At 32.9% G+C, this 19664-nt stretch overlaps 1 protein-coding gene across 3 annotated transcripts in view; it reads right to left on the bottom strand.

Moving 5' to 3' along the window:
• The window catches only part of LOC145258300 (uncharacterized), an 84899-nt gene extending 65907 nt beyond the window's left edge, over positions 1–18992 (bottom strand). The window contains exon 1 of one of the 3 annotated variants that reach the window (XM_080116345.1): positions 18433–18992. The gene's annotated coding sequence lies outside the window, so the exon portion shown is untranslated. Of the gene's footprint in view, positions 1–16771; positions 17121–18432 lie in introns of those variants that run through there. The other 2 variants (XM_080116344.1, XM_080116343.1) reach the window with 2 other exon arrangements.
• Positions 18993–19664: the final 672 nt, after the last annotated feature.

Raw genomic sequence — 19664 nt, 5'->3', positions numbered from 1 at the left:
ACCTTCAGGACCCGTGGTGCAGTGGATAGCGGCGTTGAGTCTCTACAGTTCCAGGTGAGCATTATCAAGATAGCGGTTTCAACGTGATGAGACAACAACTATGGAAGGCAGTAATTACAGGGGATAAGTTACAATACTCGGCACTCCTATCCCGTTGCGGTTAATAACCTGAAGAAGGCCAGAGGATGAGTTGATCCAAACGTGATGAAACAACAACTATGAAAATGAAGATAACAGTCCGCAAAAAGAATGAACGCAAAATTTATGAAGCCTCATTTCAAAGGATTCTAAAAATAAAAAAAAAGATTAAAAAATTGTTCTCCAAACCTAAAATGCACGAGTGCTTATTTTACATGTATTTTGTGTGATTTAAAACCTAAGTTGATTAACTCGGTTTTAGCATAATAATAGATACATTTTTCTTTACCTTAATTGTGATAATCCTGGGGATAATGATTCTTAGTTAATGGCGGTTTGTATTGATAATATTGTGCGTCGGATACAAAAGAAAAGAATAAAAAAAACATAATTAACTTCAAATGAAACGGATTTGAAAAGAAACAAGAAAACTGCACAAGGTAGACCTATCAGTTTACGTAGGACACATTTATAGCAATATTGTCGCAGTCTATCGCTTTCATTTATGCCTGTAACCCCCCACCCCCGTTCTCCCTAAATACCAAGAAGACATATTAATTACACACGTGTCGACTCCGCGTAGAATATAGCGAAACATAATACAGAACAAACGTACATAGTTTTACGTGCATCCACTCATCACTATGTGGGGCTCTATCTGTCAGACCGCTAATTACGATTTATGGCGATCACGTATATTAACATTCTCGAGCGTGGCCTACGTAAATAGAAGTCCGTTCCACTGAAGTCACGTAAGCTGCTGGTTACAAAATAAACTATGGCACTTACAATGACTACAGTTACCAAAGCGGCAGCGGGCAGCCCCGGCAGCGGCACTATGTGAGTTGAACCTGCTTCCTCCAAAGTAGGACGTTCCATGGGAGCATGAAATTCACAAGCGATCCCTAGTCGCATGTATATCCCCGTCAGGGGAGATAACGACGTTAGGTTTTTGCACTCTTGTAGGGTGATGTTAACGTCTTCCTACATACAGCGCCTGGTATAACAAAATGGTCACTCAGGCTCAAACGTTGCTCAACTTCAGTGATCTAACGAGAACAGATGCCGAATGGCTACTGTTAGGCCATAGACGACTATTACGAAAAATGATTATTTTCTATTTCAATTCTTAAAGAAATTACTAGGGGATTTACAAAACGAGTCCAAAAGTGACTAGTTTTTATTATTTTTATTTTTTCGAAAGAAAATACTATACTGAAGTTTGTTTTTTTGAAAGAAAATACTACCGTGAATGCTTATAATTTAAAAAAAAAAATACTAAAGTTTTTTTTGTTTTATTTTTCGAAAGAAAACACTATAGTAAGTTTTTTTTGTTTTTTTTCGAAGTGAAATTTTATTATTATTTTTTTTTTTTTTTTCGGAAGAAAATACTAAAGTGAAGTTTTTTCCTGAAAAAATACTGTAAGGAAGTTGTTTTATCTATTTGTTTACACTATGGTGAAGTTTTTTTGTTTTTTGTTTTGTTTCTTTTTTCGTAAAAAATACTATAATGAAGTTTTTTTTTTTCGAAAGAAAATACGATAGTGAAGTTGTTTTTTTTCTAAAAAAAAAAAAAATATATAGTGAAGTTCTACTTTTTTTTTTCGAAAGAAAAAACTATAGTGAAGATTTATTTTAAAAAAATACTATAGTGAAGTTTTATTTTTGTGGGTTTGTTTTACTGTACACATAGACTCGAAAAAGTTGTCACAAAACAAATATATAACAAATAAATACCAAAGGCAAGATAAGTTACTTGTCTACCCAACTGGATATATTTTCAGTGTTTATATTTAATGTAACATGTTTATTCAGCTCGAAAAACATACAGTGTTTACCGATGTATTGGAAAATTCAAAATGGCGGCCGACTCTTTCTCGGAGACGGTAAGTTTGGGAAAAGGAGTTATAAATAAAAAAACAGTCAAAATACTGTTAAAAACCCGCCGAATATATGTCAGCCTATGTCACGGTAACATATATTGAGCGAGTTTCTAACAGTATTTTGTCTGTTTTTTATTTATAACTCATTTTCCCAAACTTACCGTCTCAAAGAGAGAGTCGGATGCCATTTTGAATTTTCCAATACATCGGTAAGCACTGTATTTTTTTTCGAGCTGAATAAACATGTTACATCAAATATAAACACTAGAAACATATCCAGTTAGGTAGAAAACTAACTCATCTTGCCTTTGATAACATTTATTTATTATATATTTGTTTTGTGACAACTTTTTCGAGTCTATGTGTACAGTAAAACAAACCCGAAACTTCTATAGTGAAGATTTATTTTTTATGAAAAACATTGTTTGAGTAATCAAAAAATTAAACAGCTTTTTATATATCTACTATTATATAAAAGGAACTGTCAGTGAGAGAGAGAGAAAGAGATCGAGAGAGTTTCCTCCAGACTTCTAAACGGCTCGGTCGAGATTTTTTAAATTTCACAAAAATGTACTTTATGTGCCTGGCACTGTTTTTAGATAGGTTTTGTATCGGAATGTGTTTAATAAGCATCAAAAAAAATCTGATGCAAGAAAAAATAGGTGATTTGGACCAAACTTAACACCTTACTATCACAAATGCATTTGAGAAGTTTTATAACCGCACAAGCAGAACGACACGGCATATAAAATCAAGAATAGGTTCTTTGATATAACAGGGGCGCATTCGAAATGAATGTTTTTGTTTGACGCACATAGAAGCATGATAATTGACTTTTGTATTTTAAACTTTAATTCAAGACATTATATATGAAAATAATTTTATAAAATCAACAATTCTCTACAGTGCAATGTAGACTACAACGTATTGTGGACTAAGTCACAGCGGGGAGGCATATAAAGCTTCCTCCAGGTGCACCATGATGGGTCCTCAACTAGAGCAAGCAATCAATCGATTGTGTTGAAAAATGGGCGATTCATAGATTTCGATGACAATATAAATATGGGAGTGCGAAACATTCGTTGATTATCATTCAATCCTGGGTAACAATTGGGTCTCCCTGCTAGTATATATATATATATATATATATATACTAGCAAAAGTACCCGTCGTCGACTGTGTTCAAAAACAGCCTACAGAAAATGGACTCTGATTTATGAAAGTATGATAGGTTATGAAAAGGAAGGGTTGTAAAGAGATAGCTTCGAATTTGGGGTATCAAAACCAAAGAAAAATATGATGAAAGTAAAAATAAAATAAATAAACCCCATAATTTATTATATCATACCTGTTCACACTGAAACACTTATCACAATAGTCTGTGGATCTATATTAAAAAAAAACTTGGTAAACTTTGTGACATATTTCCATTCTATGGAGGTCAGGTGCGAACGAACACCCCATAATTTTATTATACCATATTTCCTCAAACTGAAACATAATTATCAAAGTATACTTACGCAGATAGATATGAAAAGTCTTTATTAAAGTGTGTGCCTATTTCCATTCCATGGAGCCCAGGCGCGAATGCAGACCCCACAATTTTATTATACCATCCTTATTTAAGTTAAAACATACTTATCAAAGTATTCTTATGTACATCTATATCAAAAACACTTGTAAACGTTTTTTTTATTTCTAAATTTTTTATTTCCATACTTTGTGAACCAGGCGCGAACGCAGACCCCACAATTTTAATGAACCACCGTTCTGCCAGATCAAACATACCCATTCCTGTGTCTCGATACATCATCTATCATTATATGTAATCAGTTTTTTTTAAATAGTCAACCATATAGGAGTCTATTCGTGACCAGACACACACACACATTCAGCTTTATATTATAGACACATTATATATATATATATATATATATATATATATATATATATATATATATATATATATATACACACTAAAAACATTTTTCGGTACTGGTCTAGTTTTTGAACCAGACAAAAACCCAAATCATTTTTATTTATTCATTTTTATTTGCCCTATTAACATGTATTGCCTTATTTTTTTACTATTTGTTTTTGCCGTTTTTTGTTTTTTTCATCTTTCACCCTTGTTTTCTTGTTGACAATGACGAATTAACGATTTAATCCATTTCGAATTTAACTTGTTTGCTTTTCTCGCCTTCTGATTGGATAAGCGCTTTGGCATCTTGAACAACAAGTCGGTTTTGTCTGGTTGAAAAGCTATACCAGTACCACAAGAAGGAGACATTGTAGGTTGGAAAGTGACGAAGAATCAGTGGAATTAACATTTTATTATTAATTATTTTAATTGAAAATTAGTATCCTTTTTTTTAATTGAAAATTAGTATCTTTTTTTAATTGAAAATTAGTATCCTTTTTAATGAAAGTCGTAATTTGTGGAGACATTGAAAAGTCGGGTATGACTGACCGCATATGAAGGGAAAAGGGAAAACATCTACCCTTATGAGACAAAATAAAAATTATCGAAAAACAGTGGAGAGGAAGATGACTTAAAGAAGCAGCGCATATGATTGGCAACAATAACCTATTAAGCAAACCCAGTATAGAATTTAGCACAATATGGGAACCATTAATTATAGATATCAGGAGACCCGATGTTGCCCGGACAAATGTTCATCCCTCCCATACTTTCATTGTCATCAAAATCGGTAAAATCGCCAATTTTTAAATCAAATCGATTGATTGCCTGCTCTAGTTGGGGGGGGGGGCACGACGGTGGTGCCCCTGGAGGAAGCTTCACATGCCTCTCCGCAGTGACTTAGTCCACAATACCTTGTAGTCTACATTACACTGTAGAGAATCTACTGTTGATTTTATAAAATATTTTTTATATACAATGGCTTGAATCAAAATTTTAAACGAAAAAGTCAAGTATCATTGTGAAATTGTGCTTTAAACAGAAACATTAATTTCTAACGTGCCCCTGTCATATCAAAGAACCTACTGCTGATTTTATACGCCTGGCCTTTCTGCTTGTGTGGTAATAAAACTTCTCAAATGCACTTGTAATGTTAGGCTATATAATGTGTTAACGTTGGTCAAAATCATCCTTCATCGGATTATTTTGATTAACAATACTTATGGAAAACGTTCTGATACAAAACCTTTCTAAGAACACTGCCAGATACAAAACGTACCTTTGGGTGAAATTTCATAAAAATCAGCCCAGCCGTTTTCGAGTTCATAAGGAACGAACTCACACACATGCACAAAGTTCCTTTTATATAATAGATAGAATAGATATTACAAACTTTCACGAAAAACACCCATCTAGCTGAAACCACTTTCAATAATTTTCCCCACTTGTGCTTAAACCAAAACGTAGATTCCATGAACAAAGCTTCTTTCTCAGAACTGCAAGCATGTGAAACTGTCTTCCGTTAGTCTGTTAAGAATCGATTATATAATTTTATAAATTGAATTTTTTAAAAAAATTCTTAATGCTGCAATATTTTAAGTTATAAATTTATTATATTTTTTACTAGAATATCTTGTCCTTTTCTTTTCCAGTTTTAACAACTAGTCCTTTACTTTTCCATGTTTAAGCTTAACCATATTACTTTTCATGCTCGCAGTTTTCTATTGTAATCCATGATTTTTCCAGGCTTTAAATTCACTTGTTCTTTGTTTAATTTCAGTCTTATTTTTTTGCCCCCATAAACACATATATAATAACAATGTACGGCACTCGTCTGCTTTCAATAAAAGCCCCCAATTATCTCCCTTTTATGCTTTCAGTCTTTCTGTTTCACTTGCTACTTCTCTTTTCACGACAGCAGTGAATTAGTAGCAACAGTAGTTGCTGAAGTGATGCGGTTGCTATGGAAACCAGTCATAAAAACATCGCTCACCTCCTTACGAATTTTTATGATTTTGAACACCAGAAAATTCATCATAACTTTTGTTTTACTGAACGAAATTGTAAAAATAATTTTCAGAATATATCTGAGAAGTTGATCTATAAACAGTAATAATTGTTTGAAATTTGGTCAAAAAATGAGCAAGCGGTGAAGCTTTAAAGCAGTTCTAAATGACTAAAACGGCCACTTAACCATATATTCAAACACAGTAGTGTTTGAATGATAAAGAATTCTGGTGTTCAATTGAATTCTTATCAATCATAATTTATCATAAAATTAAAAGTCAAGGGAATAAAAAGAGTCGAATGACCTTGGTGGTGGAAAGGTCACAGAAGACATCCAATTCCAATGGAACAGCTGGCTTCAAATTGTACAGCATCATCTGTTTCATTTTTGATAACAATTCGTAATTTTATAAATTGATTTCCTATTATTAAATGTAGTTGCATTTAACAATGTTCCATTATTCGTCCGTTTTCTTGTCAGAAATTGATTTTTCGCACGCACAGGCCAACAAATTAAAAATATTTCTTAACTCATACTCCCTAATGTAAACAGACTCAATTCTGCGATTGTGGTTTTACCAAATTACAAAATTGTACAATGTTCTCATATGAGGAATTAATCGAACGCATTATGACATCAGGCTTGAGAAATTAATGGATTATGAATAGAAATTAATGGATTATGAATAGAAATTAATGGATTAGGAATAGAAATTAATGGATTAGGAATAGAAAATAGAAAATCAGGGAGAAATCAATAATTTCACAAGAGGGCATCACAGCAGTTCATGGAATTCTGAATTTTGATATGATTGCTCACCTGCCCCCCCCCCCTCCCACGAATCCAACATTCAATCTGCCACAACTGCTTGGCAACCAACGTTCAATCCACCACGGCAGCTTGGCGACAAATATTCAATCTGCCATGACCAGTTGGCAACCAACATTCAATCCCCCACATAGCCACTTGGCAAGCAATGTTCAATCTGTCACAACCGCTTGGTGACCAATGTTCAATTCATCACAGCAAGTTGGTAACCAACTTTTAATCCATCATAACCACTTGGCAACCACAGCTCAATCCGTCAAAACTGCTTGGCAACCAACGTTCAATGACACTATCATTTGGCGACCAACGTTCAATTGACCACAGTCACTTGAAGTATTCCATATAAACATTGACCAATACTGGTGAGAAATTTGCATAAATGGCATAAGGATTAACACCACTTCAGCTAACAATATGGCTGCAATATGTGGATGAGGCATCCATACTCTAGCCACACCAGAATGCTGTTCCCAAACTATACAAAGTTGAGACATGTCGTCCAATAAAAGTATGGTTAGAACAACAAAAAGCCATATATAGAGAGATTGAAAAGTCGTGTATGACGGCTGACCAGAAATGAAGGTAAAAGGGAAACAATCTATCCTTATGGGACAAAGTAAAAATTATAGACAGAGTAGAATAGTGGCGAGTAATAAAACTCAAAGAAGCATCACATATGATGGGCGATGATTAAATACTGAGTAAACCTAGTATAGAATTTAACACCATATGAGAACCATTAATTATAAATAATAGATAATATATAGATAGATAGTAATAAAGTAGGTAGCAATTATATATATATATATATATATATATATACATATATATACATATATACATATATATATATATGTATGTATGAATAAAAAATCAATACAAAAATATATAAATGTTTATATCTTTTCTGTATTTATTTCCTGTGTGTTGACGTGTAGGAATACAAAAAGTCTTTTGAAAAAGACGAGAATGTTTCTTTCAAAAGCACATAATAGGTTTAAGACTCCTAAAATTCGTACAAGTATTGTCCGCAAACATCCGTGGAGCAGTAAGTAGAGTATTGATGAAAGTTACCTTCCTGGAGATTGAAGGCTACATCCTCAATGCAGACGACCTAAAAAAAATACAATTTTGAATTACTTAGGACTTCTACCCTGTTCGCTCTAAAACATGACATCATTTTTCATCGTCTTTTTTTCTTTTCTATGGAATTTGACCTCTGCCTTAACTTTACATAACCCATGTTTCATTCAATCCTGAAAACGATTCTCTTTTTTTCGGTTATCATGCACTCAGTGTGACCCTTGTCAAAACTTACATTAACTACCTTAATAACTACTTACATAAAGTCCTTCATATGTAACATTTATACCAAATTTAATGAAATTCAGAACAATCGTTTTAGAGCCTATTTTTATTATTAGCAACTATATTATCAATAAAATAACTTTCCATTACATTTTATTTACTTTTTTTTTTTCACCGCCATATCAGGCATATTGCCACTGAAATATAAAGGCCTATTGTGATGGGGTAAATATTTATAAAATAGCAAAATGGGTGGGTAGACGTTTATTCACATTACATTGAAATTTCTGGATGTTGTTATGCTAAGGAAAGCAGGAAGAAAATTCTAATGGCAAGCAGTCTTGGGGAATAAATGATTAGAATTGAAAATCCTTCGGCGTTTCAGGACTTTTACATTGAAGGGGTGAGAATTTGCTTCTAGTTAGATGAGGTAGAGGTATTATCATTGAAGGAGTAAAAGTGAAAATATTTGGTGCATTTTTGTCAAGTATTCGTATTATTTGGATTCTTCACATTACTGTTCTCATCTTGAGTGTCATTTTCACAACGTTTCGATCGATGTAACCTCTGACCTTCTTCAGGTGTATTTTGTTGAAGTTGGGAATATTTCTATCGAATTCAGGAATCTAGACGGAATTTCAAACGGAATCCTTTATTTACTTCACAGGGGTAGTATGCTTTTGTTCCCTCAGCCATGACAATGGAATGAGAGCATGCATGCTAGCCCATGAAGTAAATAAAGGGTTTTGTTCAAAATTCTATCCGGATCTCTGAATTCAACAGAAACATTCCTGAGTTTGACAAGATACACCTGAAGTAGGTCGGAGGTTACATGGACCGAAACGTTGTGAAAATAACACTGAAGATGAAAACAGTAGTCCGAAGAATCCAAATAATACGAATAACCAATCCTCATCTAAAAAATTCAGAAACATTTTGTCAAGTAGTTCTGGAGCTTACAAGTGACAGACAGATAGACAGACAGACAGACAGAGGATCAATTATAACAGATTTGATCCACTGTTCTGGGTTAAGTCAAGTCTACCCATGTCATCTTAGTTTAATAATCATAAATAAAAACGGATTGTCTAAAATAAGCTTTTAATTAGACAAAGATAAGCCATATCATCTCAAACTAATTATACGTTACTAGACGTACCTGTGACCCGTTGGGTCACAAGTACTACTAGTATTTAATCCAGCTTGATTTCATTCGAAATTCAAAAGCTGCAACACATCTTTTAATAGATTTTTCATGCATAGCTAAAAATAATAAATCTCTGTAATTCGATAATACATAAATACAATAACCGATATCTGTACTGCAGAATTGCAGTTAATGAAGAGTTTGAAGGTGTAAACAGTTTATTCAAATATTACAATAAATTAGTGCATTGTAGACATATATTACATATTCCCTGCAGCAACCCTGTTCCCTCTGGAGTATATGATCTGCTGTCTACTCGTTGGAATGTAACAGTTGCTTCTGTTGCCAACAGATTATTTCATGGTTCTTACCCCACCACAATGTTTAACTACCGCCCTGTGCTGTGGCTGAATAGACCAAACTTGCGATGATATACATTCACATTGGACCCTCTGCTTAATTGCATTGGTGTTTGCTCAGAGATGTACTGGCAATCTCCTTTCGCATTGTTTTTTTGCAGTCGTGGATGTGCTGCCTCAGAATTGTGTGAATGAACATATATCACTGTCACATTTTCAGAGTTATTGGTAACTATCATGATATTCCTAATTAGCTTAGTAGCCTTTGTCAATTGCTAACGATTTTATGACTATCGCTTAAAGGAAAAATAAATAAATAAAAAATAGGCGATTGGTTGTTGACTTTAATGTAAGCAGAAAATGACAGATGAGACACTTAACCATTAAAATGTACTTTTTTGTTTATTTTTAAATATACTTTATAAATTTGCATAATTTCTGGTGAACTATCTTTTTAATCGCTAAAAAATCATAAATTTTAATTTTCTTAATTGAAAAAAAAAAATACTTGATCAATTTATTTGGTTTTTGGAATATGACATCTTTGTCCCATAACAGGTACGTACATCATAATGATTTTTCTGTATTTTATGTACTTTTGTTTTTTGTTTTTTTGGGTTTTTTTTAATTAAGTTGAATTCTAAATAAAAAGCTGGAGCAAGAATGTTCAAATGCCACAAAACAGAAAATGTCAATAATTTAAATTATTAACAATTTTATAACAAAATAAAAAAACTTTTTTATATTATTTTTATTTTTTACAAGGGAGTTACCACTTATCAAGGCCCAAGGACTACTCGAGGATAAGGGTTAGTGAATATAAGGTGGTAGTGTAGTAATCGTTAACGGTGTAAATTGGACAGAATTTGATTATTTAAGAGGACGGTTCAATAAGAACTTGTTTACATTAGACTTGACGTCTACCATACTGTAGTCACCCAGGAAGCAGGCCAGCGGAACAGTGTTCCACAGACAGTCAGTTCTAGGAAAGAAGCTGTGTTCATGGAATCTGCATTTAGATTTAGGCACAGATAGAGAGTGGGGAAAAATTGTTGATAGTGGTCGTAGTCAAATGTTTTTTGAGAGTTTGGCAAGAGGAACCATAGAATGGAGCTTAGACGAGCACTTGCTATGAAAATAACGATAGACCAGAGCCAAGCTCACAACGTCTCTATTTTAAAATGATTAATTTAGTGAACCTGTACAATGCACACACACCCTTGTTTTTTTGTGTTTTTTTTGTTTTGTTTTTTTCAATTTCTTCAGCAGATTATTATCGATTGGACAAAAATCTACTAGATTATCAAAAAAAAAGCAAAAAAATTTCAATATTTAAATATTTGTAGGGGGTGCTCAGTTTTTTAAACGACGTTCTAATAAATCGATCCACTTTATTGGAACCACACAACGAAAACTTGCACACCCCTCTTATATTGTTTTTCTTTCTGTCTTTTTGAAAAAATTTTCCATTAATTATTATTGATTGGACATTAATCTACCACATTAAACTGACAAAGCAAATATTTGGAAAACAAGGAATTCCAGAGAAAGTGGTAGGTGACAATGGTCCACACTTCTTCTCGGTCCATTTTCCTGCAGTTCGCAAAAGAATGGGGCTTTGAATACCATATCATTACCCAAGCTTCCACAATCTAATGGCTTAGCGGAACGTTGTGTCCAGTCAGTGGAATATGCATTCAAAAAAGCTGCTTTAAGTGATCATAACTTGGACATGGTATTGTTATGCCTGTCGATAACTCACATAGATCATACCATTCCATCATCAGGTGAAATTCTGTACCAAAGGAAGCTGGGAACATCCCAGTTAAATGCACCAACCACAACACCAACAAGGAAGATAATGATATGGTTGTATGAGATGCAAGCCAATCAAAAGATGTGCCATGATAAACGTACAAAAGATCTGCCCAACCTGCACATAGGGCAACAAGTGCATGTTTTAAATAAAGAGGCGACTGATCTCTGCACTTGTCACACAATTGAGCAGAGAACCAAAGTGGCACATAGTAAAGACTATTTTCAGAAAAACTCTCCATCAAAATCGACACCACCTTAGGATAGACCCATCCGGAACTACATCAAGCCCTGAGGTACACCCAAATGAAAATCCTCAGTAGCCCACCAAAAACTGTAAAGCCAATGTAGAGAGAAACGACACGCAAAAGTAATAGTCACCTCTTGAACAAACACCCCTCAGAGTATCAGACACAAAGACACACAACAGCCATACAACAAAAACATACAACAAAGACACACAACAAACATACAACAAAGACACACAACAGCCATACAACAAAGACATACAACAAAGACACACAACAGCCATACAACAAAGACACACAACAAACATACAACAAAGCCACACAAAGCCATACAACAAAGACACACAACAGCCATACAACGAAGACACACAACAGCCATACAACAAAGACACACAACAAACATACAACAAAGCCACACAAAGCCATACAACAAAGACACACAACAGCCATACAACGAAGACACACAACAACCATACAACAAAGACACACAAAGCCATACAACAAAGACACACAACAACCATACAACAAAGACACACAACATAGACACACAACAACCATACAACGAAGACACACAAAGCCATACAACAAAGACACACAACAACCATACAACAAAGACACACAACAACCATACAACAAAGACACACAACATAGACACACAACAACCATACAACGAAGACACACAAAGCCATACAACAAAGACACACAACAACCATACAACAAAGACACACAACAACCATACAACAAAGACACACAACATAGACACACAACAACCATACAACAGATCAATCAAATTCGAACATATCATCAAACCACGTAAAAGGTTTAGAGATGAAACAATCACAAATTGACGTTCTTGTTTTCTAAAATTTTCTTCTTCTCTGTGGTCTAATTAGGATAAAAAATATATACAATAAATATACTGTCGGTATGTGCACGACTTAACACATCTCGTATCTTCTTTCTGTCATCTCATCTTGGGTCTTTTTATGTCTTTTTTAAGGCTGCTAATTTGTTGATATGCAAATTCATGCATATCTAACTATGATGATCATCTCACATAAACCCATACCCAGGGCTTCCAAACACAGCTAACTCACACTACATGGCAAGACACAGTCAGCTCATACTAGATGGCTAGACACAGCAAGCCATTACTACACGAAGGCACCAAATGAAAAAACACAGCTTTTATTGTATGTTAAGCAACTTTTTTCATAAAAACTGAATCGCATTTTAAATTCTTCATTTAAAAGTGATAACATTTTCTAGAAAATACAACCGAATCGTTACTTTTCTCCTTAACTTAACTTTTTGATTTCTCAAAAATCCAACTCAAATTGTAATTTTTTCTTCGGCATAACTTGACGCCACCATCTGTAAAATAAAAACAAATCTCATATCGTCGTCTAAACTCCTTCATTTCTTACCGAAACAAGGATAATATATATATATATATATATATATATATATATATATATATATATATATATATATATATATATATATATATATATAATATATTGCCTGCATGTGCACGACTCTTAACGTCTCGTAACTTTTGCACCAACCATCTATTTTGTCATCTCGTCTTTGATCTCTTTATAAGGTTGCTAATTCATCGATATAAAAATTAATGTACATATAACAACATTTTCTTTTCATTTAGCATGTGAAAGAAATGGGATGGGATAGTATATCGCATTACATCCCCTTAGACAACTCTCTAAAAAGTTTCTTAAAAGAATCCCTTGCTTTTTAGAACTATAGTAAAATAATAACGAGAGATAGCCATCATGGCCGCTTTCAATTGTTCAATGCGTTCTGTGTTCTTTATTAAACAACAAATAATATTTTGCATTGTAATTTTTTTTTCTTTCCATTTTTACCCCAGACAAGACACAATGCCACTTTGAAGGGCTACTATGGGGGACATAAGTTGCAAGGGTATTATGAAGGGAGATGAGTAGCAAGATGTCTGTTCACATTACACTTGAACTTGTGCATGTCAGTACAGTTGGGAAAGCAGAATCCTGGAAGGGAGTTCCAAAGTCTAGCAATTTTGGGGGAAGAAACCATTGGAGTAGAAGGCTTTCTTACACCTATGGATCTCCCCTGTGTAGGGGATTTAGCTGTTTGTCGAGAGTATTTACGTCGAGGGGGTACAAGTGCTTGTAGTTCGTCAGAGCATTCACCATTAAAATACTTGTAGAACAGGCAGAGGAATGCAACATTTTGTCGATGGGACAGAGGCTGACGTCTAGATGATAGTTCAGAATCTAGCAGGTTGGCAACTCTTTTGAACCCTGTCCAGGACAAGTATCAGATGCACCAGCCCAAATGTGACAACAGTACTCCATACATGGGCGAATGGTGGCCTTATAGAGGTAAAGAATACTTTCAGGCATAAGTAGCTTTCTAGCATGGTAGAGAGAGCCCACCTTCTTCACAGCAGCCTTAGCAATGCTCTTAATGTATCTGTTCCAACTCACTCATGTTCCCTGTGAATGTTAGGCCGAGGAATTTAAAAGTAAAAATGTATTTAAGACTTTTTCGTCTTGAGAAAAAAACACTCATAGCTCCATCAGCAAAACAAAAAACTGGAACATAAACAATGTGTAATGAAACGAAGTAAATTTTTTTTTTAATTAATTTTTTTAATTAATAATTTTTTTTAATAAATAATTTTTTTTAATTAATAATTTTATTAATAATTTTTTTTTAATTAATATTTTTTTTTAATATCAAGCATAATTTTTAAACACTTTTTCGGCATATTTTACGGGCAGAAGACACGAAATACTATTCTGAAAATTATTAAAAAGGATTTCTTCTTACATAATATAAACTCAGTCCACCTTTTACATTAATAAACTACGGTACTTCTGCAGTTTACGCACCGTTCTATTTTTTTAGTATAGTATTTTCAAATTAAATTTATTTTTTCAGTATTTTTGTTTATTGAATTGTTAGTTGGAAGTACTGAATGGATTTCTCTAAAGTTATTATTTCAGCACGGTCCGTATTTTACATAAAAATCTAAACTACTTCTAGTCCAAATATGACGCCATCTTGTAAAAAGTTCGATTACGCAACTATATTTGTTCATTTTAAACGTGTTTTTCTTCAAATTTTATGCGTCATACTAAATAGATTTTAACTCAAAATGGTTTTTCTTTAAAAAAAAAAAAATAAAACCATTTTTATCGCGTATACATAATTTTGGTTCTTGTCCAAAATTTTCTCTAAAAAAATAAAAACAAAGAAAAATCTGTATGATAAGCGCATCTGTGCCGAAATGAAAATATTATATTCCAAAAATCACATAAATTTATCAAATATTTGTCATTTTTAAGCGATTAATGGGAATTCAGGCAATTTACACTATAAATCTAATAAGTTTGAATTGAGTTATTTCCCCTTGTTTTCTAGATTTTGCAAAATAGCGCCGTGAGACAGTCGCTCCTCGGTTACTCATAAATTCAATTTTCTTATTTAAAATAAAATTACTTGATCAATTTATGTGATTTTTGGAATACGATATTTTCGTGCGTTTCGTTATATGCGCATTTTTTTTTTTTTTTTTGATATAGGGAGAATTCTGGACAACACATGGCATTTATGCTAAAATAATGATAGAAACTCATTCTTAACACGAGGAAGAGGGGGTGTTTTGCAACTATTCTGTACTTTCATCTAACAATTTAATAAACAAACGATATCGACTTGAATTTAACTTGAAAATCACAAAATAGCACGGTATCTTTATCGCATTCTATTTATGACGGAAATGTCTTCATTTACCAAAAAATTAAGAACTATTTTTATGGTGTCTTTATCCAAGAAATGCAATCATCTTCTATTTAGCTACACAAATAAACCATAATACTTGATTTTTTTTTTTTTTTTTTTTTTTTTTTTGTCTATAAACTGTTATTTCAACCAGAAATTATTTCTATCCAACGACAATTTTTCCTGCTCATGCAGTTTACGGACCGTGCTGAAATAATAACGTTATTATCTAGAACACCATCTTTCAGGTGAGAAAGGGTGGGTGAGCTTTGTTAACTATTCGGTACTTATGTATTTTTGGTACCGCGCTCAAATAATAACGTTATTATTTCGAAAGCCATTTTTAGCAGAGGTTTTGTAACCATTCTGTGCTTCCACCTAACAATTTAATAATAAAAGCATAAAAACTATTAAAAAATAGCGCTTTCAACTAACAATTTCATAAACAAAAGACATGGTAAAAAAAATAGGTCCGTAAACTGCAGAAGTATCCAATATTTTTACTGCAAACAAAAACATGTTTTCGACAACAAATATGAGAAATTTGAACGTGATTTGAAAGTCTTTAAAATGTCGATTAGTGAATTGATTTTTGTTCTGTTAAAATTAAATGTGGCATGGAAAAATAGTCAAGTTTATTTGTGCCGCAAAAACAAATATAAAAAATAGTTCTTGATTTAGGAGAAATTGCTAAAATAAATAAATTTCATGTCTTTTTTAAACAACTATTTTGGATTTTATTTTACCCGAAGTTGCCCAGGTAGAGAGATTTGATAAAAAGAAAAAAAAAATACTTGTGTAGTTTACATGCTGCTTTTTCTTTTTTAAGATAGGGTTTTCTAATTAAATTTAATTTTTACGATAGTTTTGTTTATTAAATTATTATACAAATATACAGAATAGTTAACAATGCTCCCACCCTCTCTATGTTTAGAATGGGGTTTCTAGATAAAAACGTTATTATTTCAGCATGGTCCGTAAACAGCATAAGTACCAAAAATAATTCACAATTTCGTCAAGTTTAAATTGGAAGTTTTGTTGTTTTTGTTTTTTAATAGAAATTTTGAAAAAATTGTTAATGTTTTCTTTTATTTCTATTTAAATATTTGATTAATAGATTTTATGCGTATTGGACAAAGTTACATAGGGACGAGAAATACGTGAAATTGTCTCAATTCTATTTAGATTTTCCATTTTGATTTTTAGTTTTGTAATATTAAAACATTTTTTAATTCGTGCTTTTTCTAATAACGTCGTCTTTTTTGTCAACAAAAAATATTAAAATAAAATATAAATATATAAAAAATAAGAATTTTATTTTACTTACCATAATTTATTCTCTAGAATATTTTTTTAATTTGTTTCATAAACAAAAAAAAATAATACAAAATAAACGTGACTGAAATAGGAATTAACCTTTTCCCAGTCAACGCTTTTGTTTTGTTACAAAAATCTGTCCGTATTTTCTAGATATTTAATCCTCTTTTTGTTTGCATCGTAGACATTATTTTAATCTACATTTTTTTTCACGGAGAATATAGAATTTAAAAAAATATCCCTAGTCGACGTGACGCGACTCTATGATAAAATAATAAATAGAAGTTATGACAATAAAAATGTGAAGCGCTAACAATTCATACGAATAGTAGTAGTAATAGTGGCTTGGGCAAGAGAATGAGTAGTAGTAGTTGTAGCAAGCAATTGGAGAAATCTATTGCATAAAAGCAAAGTCGTAATTCCGACTTTCTTTGTGTGTGTGTGTGTGTGTGTGTGTGTCCGGCTAAAAGTCTAGGAATAATCACATCAGATGCCCTTATAAAACTATCGAATTCAGCGTGATCCCGGCTTGCTTATGGTTATACAGAAAATACTGTGACTTAAGTCCAGAAATTCAACTTACATTAAAAATCAAAAACACAGAAAAATCCCTACGATCATCACGGAAAAAAAAAATCATATTCCAAAAAAATGATCAATGATGAAATAGACTTTTTATATATAGAAAATCATTTTCTTTTTTAATCTTTTCTTTATATATATATATATATATATATATATATATATATATATATATATATATATATATATATATATATATATATATATATATATATATATATATATATTAGCGATTTACTATTAATCGGACTCATTACAAGGCTGATTTTGATCTATATTTCTGGAGAGGTTGTTAGGGCGGAGGTAACCAGAGATGAATTTTAAAGATGGCAGACCGAGACACACCATCATAAATTTTGATTTTCTTAAGTTAAAAACAACCTACTTGATGAATTTGTGTGCTTTTTTCAATATGACGTTTTCATTCCGTGACGGGTCCCATATTTTTTGTTTTTTTTAATTAGGTTGAATTCTGGATTTGAACCGAAAAACACTGTTAATATTCATTCCCTTGTGATTAAATTAGTAAGGGGTAGGGATACTGCCATTCGTAGCTGTTTCAAAACAATGACCGTTCTATAATGAGGGAGGGAAGGAGTATGTGTTCAACTAAAAGTCAGAAACTACACGAGATAAATTTACAAGATCTATTAGTTGAGAAGTGACCCTGACTTGTGGTAAAGAAATTAGTGTTAATATCCTGTCCTTTGGAGTCGCCAAATTATAGCACGGAAGAAGAGGTAAAATATTTCTTTATAGTTCTTACTGGTAATTGTTTTAAAAAAAGCAATGAGAATTATATCAAGTAAAGTTGAAGTGTGCGTGTGTGTGTGTGTGTGTGTGTGTGTGTGTGTGTGTGTGTGTGTGTGTGTGTGTGTGTGTGTGATTTTGACTAAAAGTCTAAAACTACACTAGATCCACCGGGTTTAAATTAAGACAGGACAAGGGTATGTGTAGTCGATGTACAAAATCAAAATGCATAAATGCGTTTATACGTATATCGTCTGCGCATACTGTGAGATATTCTCTCACCTCGGTTTTGCCCTTGGCAGAATGAAAGAAAACAATCAGAAATCACATCAGGCTCACCTTAAAACTTCATGTAAATTTAATAAAGTAAAAAAAATTCAAATTACAAAAGATGCGTCATCTTGAGCTATCTGCCGAGCAGGACTGGTAACACCCGGAAAGGGTAGTAGTACATGTTTATCTTCGCGGTTGCAGGATTCAGTAGTCCATGCTGTCCGAAGATAAGTTGCAACGGGTCGATGAGTTAAGTGATGCCTTCCAAGGATGAATGCTGCAAGTCCAGTAGTCATCATGAAGTTCACTGAGAATAACCATCCGAATGGCGGACAAAGGACAGGTCAAAATGTAGACCTTAATTTCGTCTCTGAAAGACGTTATATAAGGAATGATGAAAGTCAATCAAATTGAAAAGCACAACAGTGTGTGATGAATATATTTTGCCCAAAGGCATTGGTGTTTGAAAATGATAACATTTCACCCCACATTATTAATGCGTCTCAATGAGACAAAGGAGTTTTGAGGCTACAAGCCTCGAGTGAGTTTTCGTACGTCTATTTCGACCTGTTGTCTGTGTGAAAAACTGGCAGGCTGAAAAGATAAATTTAGCGCCAAGAATACCCTCGGCAGTTAGTAAGAACAATTAATCTGATAGGTTCAAACAAAATCATCGGCAGTCAAACCAACCAATGTGGAGCCTGCTTATTTCTGCAGAATTTCTTACAATATACTATCCTAAAGAAAAACAAATAATTATATTTTGGACCAATCAGAAAACTTTTTGAATTTATTTGAAATGATCTTTCTTGAAGCTACCTAAACCTTTTAAAAGGCCAGATTTTCTTTCAATAAACCAATGAAACCCAGTTGACCCGAGTCTAGAGATCTATGGGTGCTCATCTCAACAACATTTCCTTCCACTCACGCATAAACATTAACGAACACACAGACACACTCACAACTCATTTACTTATTATCGCCTGGCAATCTATGTAAACTTCATTCATTTAAATATTTCCAATCCTTCTGACTGAAATATTTTACTAATACAAAAACAAAAGACCATTGATTCTTAAAAACAACTTCAATGAATTATAATTTATAAAAATGAGCAGAGAAGTTTTGAATACGATTTCCCTGACCTCTGAAACTCACGGCTCTTAATTAAGCGATCCAGACTTCTAATGTCTCAGCTTATGAATCTCTTGTTTTCACAAGAACTCTAAAAATATTCACTCTTTCTTATTGCTGTAAACCTTCCATTTTAAACATATTATCTCTTTTGTGACTGCCTT

The sequence above is a fragment of the Euprymna scolopes genome, chromosome 33 (genome assembly GCF_053919585.1).
Source record: "Euprymna scolopes isolate OS-2025 chromosome 33, ASM5391958v1, whole genome shotgun sequence".
NCBI classification, from domain to species: domain Eukaryota; kingdom Metazoa; phylum Mollusca; class Cephalopoda; order Sepiida; family Sepiolidae; genus Euprymna; species Euprymna scolopes.
This window is presented reverse-complemented; position numbering and strand designations above follow the sequence as displayed.